Source organism: Sarcophilus harrisii, chromosome 5, assembly GCF_902635505.1.
Source record: "Sarcophilus harrisii chromosome 5, mSarHar1.11, whole genome shotgun sequence".
NCBI lineage: Eukaryota > Metazoa > Chordata > Mammalia > Dasyuromorphia > Dasyuridae > Sarcophilus > Sarcophilus harrisii.
In genome coordinates, this window is record NC_045430.1 from 200,390,952 (window position 1) to 200,397,208 (window position 6,257).

The following is a 6,257-nucleotide window of genomic DNA, read 5'->3' on the forward strand; positions in this document are numbered from 1 at the left end:
AGACCAGATGATTCCAGATTAGCAACACTCAGACCCCTTCCCAAGTTTTACAGGACATTGGGTTACTGAGTACTTGGGAGAGGGATATAAGGTGCAAGAAAACTAGAAAGATAGGAAAAGGAGCAGATTATGAAGGGCTTTTAATACTGAAAGATTTTATAGTTGATCCTGGAGATGATAGGAATTCATTAGAGTTTGTTGAGTAGGGGAAGAGATGACATCATAATTGTAAATTAGGAAAATTTCTTTGGTGACTGAGTGGAGATTAGATTGAAGTGGGGAGAGACATGAGGCAGCCAGACCCAGTAGCAGGCCCATGGGCCAACAGCTCATTTGACAAAGACTTAAATCCCTTAGAGGTGAAGGAAAGAAACCCCAGTTTCTCTTGGAACACCTTAAACAGAGAATAGTTTATCTTCGGCAAGTCATTTTACCTTTATAAACTTCATTTTCCTTATCTGTAAAATAAAAATGTTGGATTATATGACCTCCAAAGTCCCTTGTCTCACAAAATCTATGATATCTTCCCATCCAGCTCTCAATAAATCTAACCCCCCAGCTTTCTTGCAAATTGTAAGCTTAGGAAAGCATTTGTAGTATTAGTAATGCTGCCCTGCCCCCTAGAGGTTGTAAACAATTAACAATTTAAAAGTATCAATGGCTTTAGAAGAGAAAGCAGAGAAAAATTCGTGTCCATACTGTCCTTGAGTCCAAGACAACATTTTGTCTTCTGAAGATAAGAATGAAATGTCTAACCCTTTCCAGTTTGGTTTTCAAAACTTCCACATATCCCATCTAGTCCTACTTCCCACTATTTCTTAATATGCATCTTCTACCTTAAGAAGATGGGTCTTTTTACTTAACCCTGGGAATTTCCCTATTCATTCCCAACATCACATCTTTGTTCTGATGGTGCCCTACTCCTAGAATGCCTTTCTCTAGGTTAAAATCCTACCCTTTTTTTCAGGACTCAAATCTCTATTCTCCCATGAATTCTTCGCTAGTTACTCTTGGTCAGTCTTTTCTTTTTGCTCCAGCCTCTTACAGCTCATATAGTCTGCACTGTCTTCTGGACACTTAGTATATGGTAGAGTTACTTACTGATTTCCTGTGAGTGCTAGCTTCTCCTTTATTTCCAATACTGTAAAGTTTTTGAGTACATGGGCCCATAGATATACATGGAGTGGTTAAAATTTTTTTAAGTATTTCAGAAATTGGGGGCAGCTAGGAGGCACAATGTAGAGATACTTGGGAGAGGAATACCAGCCCTGAAGCCAGGAGCACCTGAATTCAAATCCGACCTCCGACCACTTAACACTTCTTAGTTGTGTGCCAGCTTAACCCCAATTGCTTCAGACAAAAAAAAAATTTTTTTTTCAGAAACTGAATTGAGAGTCCTCCCTATTGTTGCTTGGGGAAATTCCACTTTTCCTCTCTTTTTCCCCTTCTCATAGTTATTTCAATAGGTAAGAGGCCAAATGATCAGGTCAACTATTTCAAGTCTCTAGGCCTGTGCTCTATAACCTGTTATTACTTTCTATCTAAAACAAAAACTGAGAAAACACTCCAGGTGGGAACAAATCATCATCTGAACCATCCTAAGAAGGAAGCTATCAAGGACTGTTCCCAGCCTATTGTCTTTGGCTCCAATTTGGCAATGTCACAGTTTCTAACTTGCAGTATCACAAATACATTGCCTCCTTTCAATTGCCTTTTTCTTTAGCATCTAAAACCCTTCAACCACTATCTCATACCCAATGGCCTTTACACAAACTTGAACCAGAGTGAACTTTAGAAGTGGGGAAGGTACTGCATTTGGAACCAGGGAACCCAAATTCTACTACATGTTACCTACATGAAAACAACAATCTTTAAATACTATGAAGATTTTATTGAGCAAGGAAACAATTTTCAACTTGTATATATGTGTAGAACATAAGAAAATAGTGAGGTCTGCAATAATTTGTATCTCTGTGATAATCTGAAGAGCCTTAAGGCTTAACATAAAAGAAACTGAATTTATAGGAAATCCAAAATAGTACCACTCAAACGTAAGTTTGAGACATGGAACTATGTAAAAGATTGGAAGATAGAGAAAGATTTTATGTGCTCCCTATTGGCAACTGGCTATTTTCAACCTGAAACCAGACTTCTGGTCCACTGTTCCATTCCTTTTATGATACTGGAAATAGAAAAGCTCCAAACCTGTAAATTCCCAGTAAACTAATGACTTAAGTATAGGTCCATCTGGTGGCCAAATGATACACTACATGCCCTAACTGCTACAACATTTTTGCACATGTGAATCTTCCTTTTCCAATTTTTTATGATCTCTTTGGGATGTGGACTCAGTAGCGGTATTGCTGGATCAAAGGATACACACTGTTTGAGTATAGTTTTTGCATACTTCCGAGGAGCCCTCCAGAATGATTGGATCCATTTACAACTTTGCCAATCATTTATTAATATCCCAATTTTTCTACATCCTGTCTAACACTTATTATTTCCTTTTCCTATTATCTTAGCCAATCTGGTAGGGGTGAAGTGGTACCTCAAAGTTGTCTTGATATGCATTCTCTAATAGTGACATAGAAAATTTTTATATGACTAAATGACTTTAATTTCTTTATCTGAAACTGCCTGTTCATATTCTTTGACTATCAATTGGTGAATAATTTGTATTCTTATAAATTCTTACTCAGCTCTCTAGATATTTTAAAATAAGACTTTATAGGTCATTTGGATTTACCACCTTCTAGATTTGTGTCTCAGGCATTCCTGGTTTCACAATAACTTTTTTTACTTGCTGAAATTTTTTAAAATTTGTATTTATTTTATTTTTTAACTTATGGAATAAAACAAGAATTTCCATAACATGATACAATTTTTTTAAAAGACAACTGCACATGATGCTGAAAATCTATTATGTACAATGTGCTATTTTTTAAATATGTAATAAAACTTTTGTGTAAATTTCTTTTTTCCCTTTTTTCTTCTCTCCCTCCTGTCCTAGAAAAGACTCATTAGATGCAAAGATGTATATGTATGTGTATATATAAAACACGTTACATATGTGTATATATTATGTGTATGCCCTTGTATAACATATATGTATAATGTACATGTACATATATGTATATATGTAAAATCATTCTACACATCAGTTCTTTCTTTGTAGATGATGATTTCCTTCATATGTCCTTTGTAGTTTATCTGAATATTTATAATACTCATATATAGTCAAAATAGTCAATATTTTGTATTGTCAATAATATATATAGGCAAAATATAGTCAATATGTCAATTATAGTCAAAATGACTATTGTTCTTAAAACAATATCACTATTACTATATATGCTGTCTTGTTTCTGCTTATTTTACTCTTCATTATTTCATACAAACCTATCCATATTTTTCTAAAAACCAATGAGCTCATCATTTCTTATAGCACAATTCCATCACAATCACATACCATAACTTGTTTAGCTCTTCCCCAATTGATGGGGATCCCCACAAATTCCAGTTTTTTGGGACCACAAAAAGAGCTGCTATAAATATTTTAGAATATATAGATTCTTTTCCCTTTTCTCTAATCATCTTTGGAATAGATCTTGCAGTGGTATTGCTGGGTCAGAATGTACAATCAGTTTAATAACTGGGTATAATTCCAAATTGCTCTCCAAAATGATTGGATCAGTTTAAGTTTCCACCAATTGAATTCATGTCCCAGTTTTTCCAGATCCCCTCCAACATTTGTTGCTTTCCCATTCAATCACACTAGCTAATCTGATAGATACAAAATGATACAAGGTTACTTTAATTTTCATTTTGCTAATTAATGATTATTTAGAGCATTTTTAATATGACTATAAATTGTTTATGATAGCTTTATAGTGAAACTTTTTTTTTCATTAACTTGTTCAGCCTTACTTCCTGAATTGGGATTATGTATTAGGACCAGTTCCTGCATACTTCTGGAGGAACTTTTGTATACAGTTTCATATGATTTCTTTTATTTGGAGTCTGAAAACTATGATCTCAAAATTCTGAGCATGTCATTCTTTTAAAAAAAATTTAATCAAATTTATTTTTTTCAAATAAAAAACTTCTATTTCTCTTCTTCTCTCTCCCACTATTAAAAAAAAAAAAAAAGCAAAACCTTTAAAACAGTCAGTTGGCCAGTCAGTTAATAAGCACTTGATTAATTAATTATTTCAAAGAAACTGTAATCTAATGGAAGAGACAACAAGCAAATAGCTATGTACAGACAAGCTAGATAGGATAAATAAGAAATAATTAATAGAGGAAAGTTATTATTAGAATTAAGAGAGATGGGAAAAGGCTTCCTGTAGAAGGTAGGATCTTACTTGTTACTTGAAAGAAGCTAAGAGGTAGAGATGATCAGGAATGATGATCTAGCCATGGATATATAAAGTAAGCAAAACAAATTCTCATATTAGCCATGTATAAAATATATATGTTTCATTGTATGCCCTTAATCCATTACCTCTCTATTAGAAGGTTGTTAGAATACTTCCCCATCAGTCCTCTAGATTCAGAATTGATTATTGCTTCAGTCAGAGTCCTTAAGTATTTCAAAGTTGTAAGTTTTGATAGTGTTATTATTATTGCATAGATTCCTTTTCTGGTTCTGCTCATCTTAGTCTGTATCAATTCATACAGATCAAAACAAAAACAAATTCAAATTAAATTCCTATAAATCTCAGATTTCATGCAAAATATCCTTTTGTTCATTTCATGAGGCATATTAGTATTCCATTAACATTCATATTCCTTCATTTGTTTAGTCACCCCCAAATTATAGGCATCCCCTTAGTTTCAAATTTTTGCCACTACAAAAGAACTACTAAAAATATTTTTGTATATTTCCATCCTTTTCCTCTTTTTAAAATTTCTTTAGGCAACTAAGTGGTGCAGGGGATATAGCACTGAACCTAAAATTGGAAAGACCTCAGATTGTGAATCTGGGCTTGTCATTCAGAGTTACTACCAAGGGTTGTTGTGAGAATCAAATGAGATAATAATTATAAAACACCTAGCTCACTACCTAACACATAGGAAGCAAAATATAAATATTTGTTGTTGTTGTTGTTATCTATGGGGTATAAGCCTACTAGTGGTATTACTCTATCAAATGATCATTTTAATCATTTGAAGGCATAGTTGCAAATTGCTCTTTGGGATAGCTTGACCAATTCACAGTTCCACAAATCATTCATTCATATGTTTGTTTTTTCTTCAGCTCCTCTGAAAATGGTTGTTTTGTATTTTTGTCAACTTTGCTATTCCAGTATGATATAGAATCTCAAAATTATTTAATTTCCATTTCTCTAACTATTAGTCATTTTATGCATGTTTTCATGGGGTTAATGTTAGCTTGAATTTGAATAACTTTTCTTAAAATATTACATGAGTAGGTCAAGGAGCTACTAACTTTCAGCAGTCTTTATGTCCCAATCTGATGTACTCCAGGACTTTCTAGCCCCAGACCTTGGTTTAAATCTAGAAACAGAGATGCAAACTTAGTTGTGGATGGAGCTCTAGTAGAGAGTTGCAGGGACTTCCAGGGCGGAATCAAGATGAGGGAGTAAAGTCAGGAAGGTGCTGAAGCTCTCCCAGTTTCCCTTGAAAACCCCATGAAAGCAAGCCTCTGAACAGAGTCTGATGGAATGAAACCACTCTCAAGCTCACGATAGCCTGGGAAAACTACAGGAAAATTCAGTCTACGGACATGGCTCTCTTCAACAATGATATGATTCAAACCAGTTCCACTTGTGCAGTGATGAAGAGAATCATCTACATCCAGAAAGAGAACCATGAAAATACAGCATAGCATTCTTACTCTCTATTGTTATTTGCTTGCATCTTGTTTTCTTTCTCAGTTTTTCTATTTATTGTCTCTTGATATGATTTTTCTTGTGCAACGAGATAACTGCATAAATATGTATACATATATTGGATCTGACATGTATTTCAACATATTTAACATGTATTGGACTACCTGCCAACTAGAGGAGGGGGTAAGGGGAAGGAGGGGAATATTTGGAACAAAAGGTTATGCAAGGGTCAATATCAGAAAAATTACCCATGCTTATGCTTTGTAAATAAAAAGCTTTAATAAAAAAATTAAATTAAAAAAATAAAAATAAAGCAAAAAACAAAACAAATAAAAAGAATTTTTTAAAAAGAAAAGTCAGTCTCACTAGGGTAGAAAAGGTTCCAGATAGATTCTGGAA